We start from the raw sequence: 16,406 nt of genomic DNA, 5'->3' as shown, positions 1-16,406 counted from the left end.
CCCCCCTCCCTGTGTTCTGACTACTTGTACCTCTCTGTGACGGAAAAATGCTTAACTTTGAGTTTCCAGTGGGTGATTGCTATGTCCTGAGAAACTGAACTCGCGTGAGCCTTTCTTGAGGAAAAACGATTTTTTCCTCTTGTGCATCGTTACTTGAGCCATTGTTTATTATAAAAATCAGTCTCATGAAATTATCTTCCTGAGTGTGAGCTATTTTTTCCTATTGTTCGATTAGGGTAAAATCGTCTCAAAAATTGTTTTTTCTTCAGCATATTCTTCAATTTTCCTCGGAGACATTGACGAAAATCCGTATGATCACCTTGGACAACTTGCACTGCCCCAGATAATCGTAAGTTTTCAATGTTAATGCAATAATTGAACATGAAAGTTCATATTGCTTTTTCGATTGGTTGAAGCTTTCGTGAATTAGTTTGCGGTCGAGAAAGAGCTATAGGTCAACGTCTGTTCCCTATACAGACTCACTCTGATATCCAGCTGTACTAACCCTTCTCAGTTCTGAGCTTATTTGCCGAACTCCGGGAGCGATTGAAAAAGAACTCCAACTCTAGGGAATGCGAAAAAATTCAGAAAGCTTCATCCATTATGTCACTCAAATATTCTAAATTTTGAACGTTTGGAGATCGTTCATATGTTTCAACAGGAACTGTTGATACCTCCCCCACAAGGGATACAGATGGGACAGGATATGCAAACCGATTAATTTTTGTTGGGCGCCAATTTGTAACTTATCCATCTTGCTTTGTTACGTGCAGAGGGGATGGTGGATCATCAGGGTCGTTTGTCAGCAGAGTTTGCATTCCACTCACCTGTGGGAGAACAGTACAGGTAGACCTCTCACCTGTCAATTGATGGATTACGTGACGAGGGAAATGAAACCGTTTTCCTACCATAGGGATGCTCAAAAGCCACAAGATTCGATCTTCCTCATCTAACCCTTCCAGAGCGAGGCCTGCTGGTTTCTTTATAAACCCGGATTGCGAGATCAATCAAAAGAAGGTGTGAAATTCTTAAAATTAAACGTATATTCTAACGCTAAACTTTACAAAAAGAAGTATAATTTGGAGGCCCTAATTGGTGACGACACGTTTGTACTTGCGGTTTTGCTAATGCTGGATTTTTGTTCGTTGTCTATCGTAGAACCCCGGGGTCTTGCAGCGGCGTAGCTTGGAGTCTGTTTGCGGCAAACAATCATAGTGTTTGTAGTTCTGGTTTCTGCAAAACCTGCTGGTGTAGATGGTTCCGCAGAATAGGCCTTCGAAACATTGGCCGTTGCTGATCGTCGTTCGGCTCAGCCAACCGGTGAGAAGTTCCTTTTTGTATTGGGCTATCTTCCGGTCTGTAAGTTTCCGTCCGTGCATTGGTCTGTGTGATAACATAGCGACACGTGGCTGGTGCGGCTAGGTTGAACCTTCAACACCTCGTGGTTTACGAGCCGTACGGGTCATATTGAAGGAAATAGCGCAGAAGCTTCATCCGAAATCGGATCATACGTAGGAAAAAAGGCCCGTTTTTCGGACCTGTACAACAGAATTAGTACATTTGTGACGTCACTTGATTTTATATATCCTATCTTTTAACAATTTTAACCAAGATATTTACCTTTTCCTTTACGTGTAGCTTTTTAACTTGTTCTATAGCATTGCTAGGTTTTATTTTACAATTTTATCATCTAAACGAATTAATTTAATTTAGAATAATTATCATTTTACATAGACCAATATAACTAACCGTACTGTTACCGTTCTTAACTTGTCGTTTAGCTGTAATGTGGTGTTTCTACTTTTTAACTTGTCTTTTAACTAACTTGCTCTGTTCTAATTTAACAAGTTCACACACTTTGCTGTAATTTTCAACACTTTACGATTACTTAAGTTCAACGCGACGCGCACTTCCATTCTCTGGGATGGACACCGACGGAAAGAAGTAATCTTGTTAATATGCCAAGCTTACTAGTGAAGTTGGTGGAATCAAACCCAAACTCCGAACTAGCCCGAAGTTTGACGTATGGTTTGTTTCCGATTTCGTAACCCTTTTCATGGTGGATCCATCTATCGACTGGTGTAGATGTCAAATTAGGGAAATTTATGGGCTAAGCTCACCCATCAAATTCAAACACGCCAACTAGGTGGGTGTATGCATACCAGCTTGAGTGTATATATCTGGATCGTGTATACTAGACGAATGTCACTCACGACGGGCTGTTTTTATCGGTTGCCTAGGATTGGATGTGGTTTGGTAAATACGAGATCTCATTTTAAAATGCCCATAGGGTGAATGCAGTAAATGTGGGAATCTCGGGATATGTGGTGGAGGCACATGTGAAGAATGTAACCAACGGTTACAAATCTGCAACCTTGAATAGTTCGTCTAGTTCCTAAGGACAAGGATCTCTCATCTTTGAGCTTCATTACTTTCAAAGTTGGCGTTAGCAAATCATACAGGGATAAGGCTCTGTCCAAAGACTCTTGGCCGGAGAACATCTACTTTCGTGAATTTGTGACCAATTCAAAAATCCAACGACCTATCATCAGGATTGCGGCGGAGAAGAATCCATCTGGTGGTGGACAGTAGCGCCAAGCTGTTCCGGATAAACTCATCTGTCCAACTTCTTGTATCCCGGCGAGCGATTTAGGTTTACCTGGCGAATCGGCGACTTCTTCTGTGTCAGGTAAAGCCAAGAAGGGTATATGTCCTTCCGAAGCAATACAAGATGCTGCACGCCCTCAATGTAAATTTCACTTACAGTCTGCTGAACACAACTCTATCGCCGCTGTGAATCTTCAATGTCAAAAACAAAATTTGGATCTCATCGTAACGAGCACGTCTCTTCATAGCACATTCGGCTCTACAACGATCACAAAAGGACTAAGCACTCTATGCTATGCTAGTATGACTCATCGCACCCTGGGACGTACTGCAGCTAGCACTATGGAAGCCCTTGATCCCCCTGCCACAGTCGAGCCATTGCAGCCAGCGTTCACCAGTCGTCCCGGTCCTGTGTGCAGGAGTGGTGAAGGGGTCTTCCAAATCGATACCAACGGCAATCAATCGCGGCATTCAAACTTACAAATATATTACCAGAATGCCGGTGGTATGAATTCAGTAATCGAAGATTATTTGGTAGCAAGTTCGGATGAATGCTTCGACATAATCGCCCTCACAGAGACGTGGCTTGGCGATAGCACTCTGTCAGTGCAAGCATTTGGTGCCAACTACGATGTTTTCCGAACTGATCGCAGCTCACGTAACAGTCTCAAGGCTACCGGCGGCGGGGTACTTGTGGCTATCCATCGTCGATTGAAAGCGCAACTGATTGACGATACTTTGGGGGTCTGTGTCGAGCAGGTGTGGGTGCGAATCAAACTGGCTGGCTACGCACTTTTTCTTTGCGTGGTTTATCTTCCACCGGACCGCACTCGCGATTCGACATTGATTAATTCACATACTGAGTTACTGGAACGGATTTCCGCTCAAGCAAGCCCGGTTGATGAGATCCTGATTGTTGGTGATTTCAATTTCTCCGGATTAGTATGGCGCTCTGCTTCTGACGGATTTATGTTCACTGATCCCGAACTGTCATCTTTTCATGCTGGTATCACCAGTTTGCTTGACTGCTACAGTCTAAATCTGCTGCGCCAAACGAATAATGTGGTGAACGAGAACAACAGAATCCTTGATCTCTGTTTTTCGATCAAATCTGACTACGCGCCAAAAGTTACCGCAGCACCGTTCCCCCTGGTAAAGACTGTTAGACACCACCCTCCCCTGCATATATTGCTTGAAGCGATTCGAGTGAAGCATGACTGCAATGCTTCTGACACCGTCAGCTATAATTTTCGAAAAGCCAACTATAATGGCATTATTGACTTCCTGTCGAATATCCACTGGACTGAAATTCTCGACAATGATGATGTCAACGTTGCAGTGAAGACCTTCTCCAATGTTATGAGCTATGCTATCGATCGCTATGTACCCAAAAGAAGTGGCCTTCAAGCACCCAGCGTGACACACTGCCGAGCTGAGACGGTTGAAAGCGACTAAAAGAGCCGCTCTGAAGAAGTACTCCAAGTTTGGGGGTTACGTGCTGCGACAACACTACGTTCATGTTAACCAAGTCTATAAAAAGACATCGAAGCGTTGCCATGCCGATTACTTGCGAAACGTGCAACGTAAGTTGAAGTCCGAACCTAAAACATTCTGGAAGCATGTAAACGAGCAAAGAAAAGAATCCGGGTTGCCTTCAACGATGAGCTATGGAGGACGTATGAGCTCTAGTTTACAGGAGATCTGCCAACTATTCTCTGAAAAGTTCGCGAGTGTTTTCTCCAACGAGAAACTGACACCGACCCAGGCTTCACGCGCGGCTCTCAATGTATCTGAATCGTACCAGTCTTTGAACTCTATCAATATCGACAATAATATGGTACAACTGGCGATTAGAAAAATGAAGGCTTCAACCTCGGCAGGCCCAGATGGTATACCAACTATTATTATAAAAATGCTCTGCCGGTCTAATTGAACCTCTTTGTCATCTGTTTCAATTGTCGCTAACAACCGGAGTATTTCCCGAACTCTGGAAATCCTCCTTCATGTTTCCAGTTTGACAATTACCGTGGTATTACAACGCTAAGCGCAGTTCCTAAGCTGTTTGAAATGGCTGTGTTGGAACCCATCTCCAGCCACTGCAAACAGTATATCTCCGAGACTCAGCATGGATTAATGCCGAAACGTTCAACATCTACGAATCTTCTGCCGTTCACAACATATGTTACAGATGCTATGTCGGACGGCCTTCAAACTGACGTTATCTACACGGACCTTTCAGCTGCTTTTGACAAGATAAATCACGCTATTGCAGTGGCAAAATTGGATAGACTTGGCTTTGGTACTAATATTCTCCGTTGGATGCAATCGTATCTCAGTGATCGTCGTCTAGCAGTCAAGATAGGTGATTGTGTATCCGAAGAGTTCTTTGCTTCATCTGGTATTCCGCAAGGCAGCCATCTCGGTCCATTGATTTTTCTTCTGTATTTCAACGACGTTAACTTTTGTTTAGAAGGACCACGGTTGTCTTTCGCCGACGACCTCAAGTTATACCATAGAATCCGGAATACTGATGATGCAGCTTTCCTTCAACTGGAAACCTTTGCGGAATGGTGCGAGATCAACCGAATGACCCTAAACCCCAAGAAATGTACGGTCATTACGTTCTCGAGGAAAAAAACGCCAATTCGATTCGATTACTGTCTAGCTGAATCCACAATTGACAGAGCGAATTGCGTCAAAGATCTCGGAGTTTTTCTCGATGAGCAACTGACGTTTAAACAGAATATCAGCTATATTGTCGCAAAGGCATCACGCTATTTGGGGTTCATAATGAGAATATCTAAGTACTTTTCAGATATTTACTGCTTGAAATCTCTCTACTGCTCACTCGTTCGATCAACTCTGGAATATTGTTCAGTTGTGTGGAACCCTCATTATCTCAACGGTGTCCATCGAATTGAGACAGTACAGCGCAGATTTGTTCGGTTTGCCCTTCGTCGATTGCCTTGGAGCAACCCTCACCAGCTGCCAAGTTATGAAAGCCGGGGTTTGCTCATTGGACTCGATACATTGCAAGTGCGACGGGATCTATTCCGTGCTATGACGATTTCGGATATTTAGCAAGATCGAATTGACTGCCCCGAGCTTCTCAGTGCGATAAACATGAACGTTCGCCCTCGCGCCCTTCGCAATAATTTATTCCTCCGATTACCTCTTCGCCGGACTAGCTATGGAGTAAACGGTGCCATCATTGGTTTGCAGCGGACCTTCAACAGAGTCATCCGAGTTCGATCTTCACATTCCACGTAGCAGATTACAATTTGACTTTTTAAATAGATTAAGAAATTATCATTAGGGCCACACTGTGTCTGTTGATATTAATAAAAATAAAAATAAAATGAAATTTATAAAAATAAAAATAAAGGTCATCAATTGCCATAGATCACCAAAATGCTCTGCGACTAACATTGTGAACAAAACAAACCAAACGAAATTGATCGCAACAACGATAAAATAATCTAAATTCTACCCAAACATTTAAAAATGAGAAAAAGGCAAAAGAAGTTTTGGTCGAATTCATTATAATTCTATTTAAAAATTGAATACTGTTTTATTTAGTTTGATTGCGCATATTTACATCTGACACAACCCTTTAATTCATTGAGTACGTATTTCGCTGCCTTTATAATCCTTTTGGAATCAGTTACAATAATCCTTTATAATCATTTTATAATAAGTGTATTGCTAGTTAGGACTTTTATATCAGCTTAGGGGCTATTTTATAATTTGTTATAAAATCATTATCAAAATTCTTCATAATCCATTGTTGCGTTATGTTTATGTACATGGCCAGATAAATAGTTTTTAACTGGGACGGAGCGTGTGGATACGAAAAAACCTAATGTCAATTCTAGCCAGGGGGAGCTGTCAAATGCAGCCAAAGGGAACCGTCAAATGCAGTCAGGGGGAACTGTCAAATGTAGCCAGTCCATTTAAAATATGTGTGGAAGAAAGAGTGGCTATACAAGACAAGAGATAAAATGAACAGAAAAAAGAAAAAGAAAACATCTATCCACAGGTTCTGTCCCAGGATTTTAATAGAGAACATCAAAATTCGATTTGTTTGCATTTGGCAGTAGGCCTTTTTCAAATGTTTGGCTAGAAATTCCTTGCTTCTTCAATGAATCATGTACAAGAAAAGTAAAAATGTTAAATTTAACGGAACAATGTATGATGCCGACATCAATTAAAAAATACAGCTGAGCGACCTTGTTGGGAAAGTGTTAACATTTGGCAGCGAACCAAACCAAGTTTCTCATACTATGATCGAATCAACAAAAATTGCAAGATCATGTAAACAATCTCTTTGAACTTTCAAAAAAGTGAGGTTAAACATTACCATGCAACGTTCTCCACCGAGAGTAGTGACGTTGCGATACTTTCGACACTAGTACGGAAACGATACTTCTGTTTCCGATATTCGATTTATTGGTATCGATACTACAGGCACGATACTTTACCGATATCGATACAATGTTCATGACATCGAAGCAACCAATAGGTTGAAGGATTTGATTCGGAGTTCTGAACGATTTTGGAATGATTTCTGCAAACACCGATTCAGACTCAACCGTTTCGGAATCGGTTGTTGAATTTGAGTTAGTGAAACATTTGGAGCACCGATCGCATTTGACGAAAAAACAAGTAGATGATGGATGGTCAATTGTTTGCACACATTGCCGAATCGTCGACTCGACCCAACATCAAACGAATCGGACCGAAGTTTATTTGTCAGATGGATTTTCCTTTTCGCAAGAGCAGAGCAAAACATTTGCTGACAAAACCCACTGTTGAATACATTGTAACAGTTAAGAATCGAATAGCGATACCTCCAAGTATCGATACCTCGACTACGATGATAACGAAAGTATCAGTACTTGTCTTCGATACCAGTATCGATTCTAAGTATCGATGTATTTTAATTTTGCAACATCCCTAACCGAGAGGTTCACTTTAGTTTGTTTACATAACCAATGAACTTTGTACCGCGACTCACCACTTCATTTGCCGCGTTGCCAGGAAGCCAAGCAAAAATATACAAAACAGTGCTGCCCAAACACATATTTTGAGTCCCACCATTCTTGCAAAGGTGAAAAAAATACTCAACATTCTTGCATTTTTCAAATTTAAAAAAATCATTAAAAAATCACGATAGCTCTAAAAAGTCGCATTTCAGCGGAAATATTATTAAAAATGTGTAGTCTTTTGAATAAAAATAAGAAAAAAGGGGGTTAGGTCGGACGAGAAAGGTCTATTATAATGAATTCGACGAAAACTTCTTTTGCCTTTTTCTCATTTTCAAATGTTTGGGTAGAATTTAGATTATTTTATCGCTGTTGCGATCAATTTCGTTTGGTTTGTAATGTTCACAATGTTAGTCGCAGAGCATTTTGGTGATCTATGGCAATTGATGACCTTTACACCCCATACTAGGTCCGCTCCTGTTGCAGCTGTTTCGCCCTGTCCGGCACTGAGTCAACCGATGGTCCAACCTGCGCCGCACTCGTCTGTCGCTATGTCAATGGCAGGGACTTGGATTAAAGGCCAAAATTTCAGCTACGGTTGGTGATGTTGCTGCAATCGGTTTGCCTTCGGCCACGTTGGACATTCGGCTAACGGGAATATTCAGCGATTCCGATTCGAAGGAAGCAGCGCCAGTAGCAGACTGCTTCGGTTCAGCAATACGCTCCGGTATCGGACGAAGCTAACACTCCGACAGGACGAAGGCTTCAACGAGGGGCTCAGGCATAAGTAGCAGAGTCCTTGTACTTCCTGCTTGTCGAGTGAACAATTCCGACGAAACCACTGCCGCTCTCGCCAAGTTTGATCACCGTAATAAGTGCGACGTCAGCGGTATAGTGCCAGGATTAGTCGAGAACAGTGCCAGGACTGACTTGCCAACAGCTACAAGATTAAATAGCAATGCGTTTTTAAAGTGACCATAGAATAACGTAGAGGCTTTAGCCAGATGATTTATTCAGCAGATTAAGATAGCAAAATTACCCAAAACATAAGACCTGGCTGCCGAAGTGAATACACACACATCATCACCTACAGAGGCAAGCAATATTGGAACGCAGCGAAATTCCTCACAATGAATTGATCTCGTTAGGTGAAATTCCAGGAAGTACAATTTTCATAGCACAATTTAGTCGACCGAAATTGTAGTCCTCAGTCGAGAGAGAGACTGATAGAGTAGCAGCAGCTAGGAATTTTCTTTCGAAAGCTAGCAGCGGTTTCGCGTATCCTGCGCTAAGTAGAGAGCGTTAAGACAGATCACCGAAACATGTCAAGTGCTATCAGATGAGAAAAAACGTCGCATCTATGACCAGTACGACAAGGACGGTTTGCTGACCAACGGTTCCGTCCGGTACCATCATAACGCACGGCACCGGTGACACATATATATTCACAACATACTAATTACTTATCCTTCCGAAAAAGTAAATAAATTGACTATGCAATTTATCATTCGCTGCCTAGTTATTTCCTGCCAATTTGAACAAGACAGCAGTTGCAGAAAGCTTTATTGCGGTGCAAAAATGATGGCAACTCGGGATATAATGTAAATTTACATATAATTTCTCCTCCCTGATATTCTTCCAGAATGTATAATGCTCTGCATTCTTATCACTCCTATCAAATCATTCTTACTCCTTATCGTCAGTGCCAAGCACTGTTTTGCATTTGCCAGCTAAATCAACGACAATGCGATAATCGTCAATCGACGAAACTTTTGCTGTAATGGAACTTGAACACGAATAATAAATAATTGTTCCATCCGAAAGCGATAACCTTGTTGTCCTCATGTTTGCAGCTATCATACGCTGGTAGGCATTCTGACCAATGGAAACGTTTTTCGGTATGGGCATTGAACGATCATTTCAACAACTTATCATCGACCGAATTCGTTACCTATAAAGTTCAGGTAAACTTCACCACCTAAAAATGAGTACTAAATCGGATCATCTTGTTAGGACTTAACCCACGAGCAAACAAACAAATGTGTACAAATCCTTATCCATCATCCAGAAAGCAATCGTTTTATACGAGGGGGAATTCACTCCCCATTCAAAGTGAATTGAAAATACCCAATTGAAAAAATACACGAGAAATGCTTCAATACACCTTAATACATTTAATACGCCGAAAATACACTAATGCACTAAAATACGTTACTTCTGGAAGAATTTTTCAATACGTCGATAATACGTCGAAAATACGCTAATACACAAAAATACGTTAGTACCGGAAATATTTTTCAATGCGTCGATAACAATCCAATTCGTCAAGTAATACACTGTTGATACTAGCCATAGAAATATTACATTAATTTCATGCCAAATGAAACTAATTCAGTATATTTCTTATTATGACATAGCGTATGTTTTTTTCAGGCTAGATTGTTTACTTTTCTCGGAATTGGGACTCCCAGCAAACGGACTCAGAATCGGTGAATCATTAGAATGACAAGTAGGCAGAAATCAATCAGAATTCTTGTTGGTTTGATTCAGAGGAGCAATCCCATAATCTTTAATGGAAATAAACATCCCGTACATTTGAAAATACTCCCAGGGGACGTGAACATAAATAAATCCGAAACTTCCTACTAGCATCAGTAGGAAATTTTTGATCAAGAATTCGCTCATTTTATCGACATAAACAATGGTTTAATGTTTACCCTAAATAGTGGAGCTCTGAAATCTTCCAAGTTCGAAGTTTACATTGCGATGGATCATTTTGTTTAGATATATAGGTTGCATTATAAATCAACACTCGTTGGGGGAATAGAATCGAAACCAACGGTCGATGAATTGAGAATGCAAAACACAAGATTGTACGCAGCTCACCTGGATTCGATTCCCAACCCCGCACATAGGGTTAGAGATTTTTCCACAAGAGATTACTCTAACCAGAAAAGAGGCGAATGACCCTAAGGTTAAAACCTCTATAATTAAAATAATAAAAAATAATACAAAACACAAGAATCCGAATTACGAGTCGCTTCCGATAAACTTGCAGGAATGAGTTCAGCCATAACTCTAAGTCCAGTTGGAATTCCGGCTGGATTCTGCCAGAATTCAGGCTCTAGTGACGCAACCGAGTCTAGTACAACCAGTAGGAATTTCGGTTGATTTTACTTAGGAGCATCTCAATTTTACTGAGATGCATCTCAATTTTTGAAATAAATTTAGATAATACTGCAGTGATTAAATATAATACCGCGTTGCTCAAAAATTACCATTGGGTAAGCCTAATTAGAAATTCTAATTCTCTAAATAATAAAATTTGGCATAATGCTTAATTGTTCGTTAATCTTGAAAAATCACTAGTAATTCCATTTGTACTAATTTTATTATTTGCGTTTAGGAAATTATTCTACTTCCATTCTACAATAACATTTAAACGTCAAAATTCAGTAAAATTCGGTTTCAATTGATTATTCAACAAAAATACAATGCGTGCATACAATTGTACGTTTTAGTACACTAATCCATAAGAATTATGAAATAATTCACCAATACGCATAATACATTGCATTTCGTGAACAATACACAAATACGTTTTAATGCGCTAATACGTAAGAATTATGAAAGAAATAACCAATACTCATCAATACACAAAATACATGTCATTTCGTGAAAAATACACAAATACGTCTCTCAATACGTTAGCCTGAATCGAAAATACTAGAGTGAGTCGCCCCTCGGTTTTATAGCCCAATGCTTGATCTTACCATTCAGCATATGCCACCGGGTTTTGCATCCAGCGCCGATTGGTCAATGTATGAACCAGGGGTGACATTACGCATCTCGAAACGAAAGGTTTATTGTATTCAAGCTTGTGTGAAAAGGTCGATTCGAATTGGTTGCATAATGTGGCACCAGGTTCCCATTGTTTCAATCCTCATCCCTCTTGAGTTGATAGTCTTTCAAAGAGCATCGAAAGTATTCAAGTAATGTAAATTTTAAAAGTCCATGTAAACAAGTCTTAGGTAAACAAGCACACCGAACTGTCAGAAAAGTGAGGTTATACATTTTCATGCAATGCTCTGTTTTTGACAGGTATATGAATGAATCATTTCAGCATCAGTGATGCCAGGTCTATTTAAACAATAGCCTGCAGTGAAAATATAAAAGTCTGCAGATTGCTACAATAATCTTCAATAAATTTGACATAGAAATGTAGTATGTATATATTTTAAATGATCAAAAATGTTGAAGGCTTGTGTATAAATTGGCTGGCATAGGCTTTGTTCTGCTAAATATTTGTAATCTGCAAAAGATCTGCAGTGAAAATGCAAAAACTGCAGATTTACTGATATATATATATATATATATATATATATATATATATATATATATATATATATATATATATATATATATATATATATATATATATATATATATATATATATATATATATATATATATATATATATATATATATATATATATATATATATATATATATATATATATATATATATATATATATATATATATATATATATATATATATATATATATATATATATATATATATATATATATATATATATATATATATATATATATATATATATATATATATATATATATATATATATATATATATATATATATATATATATATATATATATATATATATATATATATATATATATATATATATATATATATATATATGCAGATCTGGCATTCTTTTAGTATTCCCCACAGGAAATTCATCCAAATGGTGTAAAAATACGGGGAAACAAGGCATGATAGGTATTCAGAATATGGGGTTAAATGAGCAGCTTGCACTATTTTTGATTAGAGGTACCAAATCATCGCGGCAATCAGCAGTAACGACTTGGGGATAAAAAAGGAAGCATCCTATCATATAAAATTTTTTGACGAGAAAGGTCTATTTACTTATACATTGTATAACATTCACACTGCAGTTCTAAAACTCTTCTATAAATTGTAAGGAAATTTGATTAGTTAGACCTATTTACACTTTACACGAATCGAATAGGTCTAATCGATTATATTTTCATACAACCTAGCTAATCTTAGTTCCAACATCATCAAGGGCACAAAAACAATCTTGATTGTTTTTTTCTTCTTTATTTCGACTAATATGTAGTTCATTTCCTTTTTTCCTTTTTAACGACATTAGATCTTTCTCGTCAAAAAATTTTATATGCTAGAATGCTTCCTTTTTTATCCCCGATGCGTTACTGCATATTGCCGCGGTGATTTGGTACCTCTAACTATTGAAAAAAATCAAAAATCATGCGAGCTCCTCATTTAACTCCATATTCTGAATACCTATCTTGCCTTGTTTCCCCGTATTTTTACACCATTTGGATGAATTTCCTGTGGGGAATACTAAAACGATGCCAGATCTGCATATATATTACTAAATCTGCGGATTTTGCAGTTTCGCTGCAGATTTTTGCAGATTACGAATATTTAGCAGAACAAAGCCTAAGCCAGCTAATTTTACCCAGCCTTCAACGTTTCTGATCATTGAAAATATCAACACACTACATTTCTATGTCAAATTGAATGAAGATTTTTGCAGAAATCTGCAGACTTTTATATTTTTACTGCAAGCTATTGTTTAAATAGACCTGGCATCACTGATGCTAAAATAATTCATTCATATACCTGTCAAAAACATAGAACACTGCACGAAAGTGTATAACCTAACTATTCTGACAGTTCAGAGAGTTTGTTTACATGGACTTGCAAAATTTTTGATTCAACTTGGGTGAATACTTTCGATGCTCTTTGAAGAAAATCAACTCAAGAAGGATAAGGATTGGAACATTGGAAACCTGGTTCATACACTGACCAATCGACGCTGGATGGAAACCCCGTTGGTATATGCTGAATCACAAGATCAAACTTTGGTTTATAAAACGATTGATTTCTGGATGATGGATAAGGATTTGTACACAGTTGTTTGTTCGATCATGGGATAAGTCCTAACAATATGACCCGATTGATAACTCATTTTTAGATGAAGTTTACCTGAACTTTATAGGTAACAAGTTCAACAATTTATTATTCGTGTTCAAGTTACATTGAAGCAAAAGTTTCACCGATTATCGCATTGTCGTTGATGTAGCCGGCAAGTGCAAAACAGTGCTCAGTACTGACGATAAGGAGTTTGAAGGATTGATAAGAATGGAGAGGATTGTACATTCCGGAAGAATATTGGGAAGGTGAAATTATTTGTTATATTCCATCCCGAGTTGGCATCATTTTGGCACCGCAATAAAGCTATCTGCAATTGTTGTCTTGTTCAAATTGGCAGGGAATAATTAGGCAGCGAATGATAAACTGCATAGTAAAAACGTTTGTTGCTTAAATAGAGTAGATTTTATTCACTTTTTCGGAAGGATAAGTCATTAGTATGTTGTGGATATAAATGTGTCGCCGGTGCCGTGTGTTATGGTAGTGCCGCTCGGAAACTGTTGGTCATCAGACCCTCCTTGTCGTACTGGTCATAGATGCGTCGAATTTTCTCATCTGACAGCACTTTATATGTTTTCAGATCTCCTGAAACCGTAAATTCTTCTGGATTTTTTTATCTGGGTGCCATCGTAGCGCGTTTTTTGTGCGCCTTTTTGAGTTCCGCGTCGGTGGTGGTTCTGGTCACGACCGCTGCTAGCTTTCGAAAGATAATTCCTAGCTGCTGCTACCCTATCAATCTCTCTCTCTCTCTCTCTCTCTCTCTCTCTCTCTCTCTCTCTCTCTCTCTCTCTCTCGACTGAGGACTTCAATTTCGGTTGACTAAATAATGCAATGAAAATTGTACTTCCTGGGATTTAATCTAACGACGAGAGCAATTCATTGTGAGGAATTACACGTTCCGTTATTGCTTGCCTCTGTAGAGGATGTGTGTTTCTTCACTTCGGCTGTCAGCTCTTACTTTTTGGGTAATTTTGCTATCTTATTCTGCGGGATAAATCTGTCTAAATCCGCTACGTTATACTATGGTCACGTTAAAAACACCCTGCTATTTAATCTTGTAGCATTGCTTGTAGCTCTCGGGAAGTCTTCTTCTCGACGTCGCACTTATTATTGTGATCCAACTTGGTGCGAACGGTGTGGTTTCGTCAGAATTGCTCACTGGACAAGCTGTAGGTGCAAGGACTCTGCTACTAATGCCTGAGCGACTCGTTGAAACCTTCGCACAGGGTCAAATCGGCCTGTTCTTGTGCACAGGACCGGAACTGCGTGATCTTCCACGAGCATCGTCCTGCCGGAGCGTATTGCTGAACCAAAGCAGTCTGTGCTTCTGTGGCTGCCTCCTTCGAATCGGAACCGCTGAATATTCTGGTTAGGGGAATGTCCGACGGCAAACCGATTGCAGCAACACCACCTGGCGTACCTGATATTTTTGACTTTAATCCAAGTCCCTGGCTGGTGGCTGCCATTGACGTAGCAACAGCCGAGCGCGTCGCAGGCTGGACCATCGGTTGACTCGGTGCCGGACGGGACGAAACAGCTGCAACTGGAGCGGACCTAGAATGGGTTGTAATGGTAATCAATTACCAAAGATGGTCAAAATTTTTTGTGACTAACGTTGTGATTCAGCAAAAAAGCAAACCAAATGAAATTGATTGCAACAACTAAACTAAATTCTACCCAAAAATTTGAAGAGGGTCTAACTGCCAAACGTAAACATTGAGAAAAAGTTTTGGTCAAATTCATTATAATATTTAAAAATTTGATGCAGCTTTATTTCGTATGATTGCGCATATTGTTTCTACTTGGACATCAAACGCAAGTAAATTCTTTTAAGGCCTGATATTACACCAAAAGGTAGGAAAAATAAGTTAAATACTGAAACGTGACTTGCCGATAGATGTTTTCTTTTTTTCTGTTCATTCTATAGTTCGTCTCACATAGCCTCTCTTTCTGCTTCACATAGTTTAAATAGACTGGCTGCATTTGACGTTCGATTTTTTGCTATTTGCATGTCTCGTTTCAGGTTAAATCTAATTTGATGACCAGACTTTAATAGGGATTTTTCATGAAACCGCATTTTTCAAATTGGCAGACGCGATAACTCAAAAACTTTTCAGCTGATTGACTTCATATTTTAATGAGAGTGCATAATATGTGAAGCCAGTCGATGAGCCACGGAAAACTGAATTAAAAAAAATCTCCACATTATTTTGAAGAAAAGTAAGCGAATTTAACATTAAAATATAAGCCTTTTCAGTTTTTTTGATTCCATTTTTCGAAATTAAAACTTTTTTCTATTTTCTTTTTTGGTTAATCGAAGAACTACAAGTCTAAGCTTTATAAATCTTACTAAATTTTCTGTTTCAGACAATTTGATCAAGAGTTATCAGGAACATCTGCTCTTGGAACAAGATCTCCCATGAACATCGACAGGTTTGTAACTATGTACAAAATTTCGTGCACGCATTCAACCTTAAACATGCTTCGTCTTCATGTACAGGTTCGCCTCGAACCCAAGCGAACGGTGTAAAAACTCTAGTTCAAGCATCCGTGTACGTACAACGGGTGCGTACACGAGAACGATTCGCACAAGGCAAAAAGAATTCACGCTAGTTTTGATTAGAGTCAGAATGAGAAATGGTGATGTTGCACAGGCGAACATGTGCATGTGTTTTTGTATGAAATACCCTGTTCGGGTTTGCACACAAAATGTGGATTTACTTTGATCACAGAACTAGGGGCAGATGACGCTAGGAATGTATAACAAATTCGCATCAAATTAGAAAAAATACTTTTAATTTCCA

At 39.0% G+C, this 16,406-nt stretch overlaps 1 protein-coding gene and 1 long non-coding RNA gene across 3 annotated transcripts in view; one reads left to right on the top strand and one right to left on the bottom strand.

The window, feature by feature from the left end:
• The first annotated feature begins 12,903 nt into the window (after nucleotides 1-12,903).
• Nucleotides 12,904-16,406, top strand: part of LOC131680435 (uncharacterized) — a 145,626-nt gene continuing 142,123 nt past the window's right edge. For both annotated transcript variants that reach the window (XM_058961175.1, XM_058961227.1), the window contains exons 1-3: nucleotides 12,904-13,505; nucleotides 15,626-15,822; nucleotides 15,970-16,035. The gene's annotated coding sequence lies outside the window, so the exon portion shown is untranslated. The remainder of the gene's footprint in view (nucleotides 13,506-15,625; nucleotides 15,823-15,969; nucleotides 16,036-16,406) is intronic.
• On the bottom strand, nucleotides 13,985-15,359 carry LOC131680969 (uncharacterized). The gene is made up of 2 exons (XR_009303871.1): nucleotides 15,217-15,359; nucleotides 13,985-15,156 (listed from the first exon to the last, which is right to left on the bottom strand). It is a non-coding gene; the product is annotated as an uncharacterized LOC131680969 (long non-coding RNA).

This window comes from Topomyia yanbarensis, chromosome 1 (assembly GCF_030247195.1).
Source record: "Topomyia yanbarensis strain Yona2022 chromosome 1, ASM3024719v1, whole genome shotgun sequence".
Classification (NCBI taxonomy): Eukaryota; Metazoa; Arthropoda; class Insecta; order Diptera; family Culicidae; genus Topomyia; species Topomyia yanbarensis.
The sequence above is the reverse complement of the archived record's forward strand: the minus strand, read 5'-3'. Positions and strand labels throughout refer to the sequence as shown.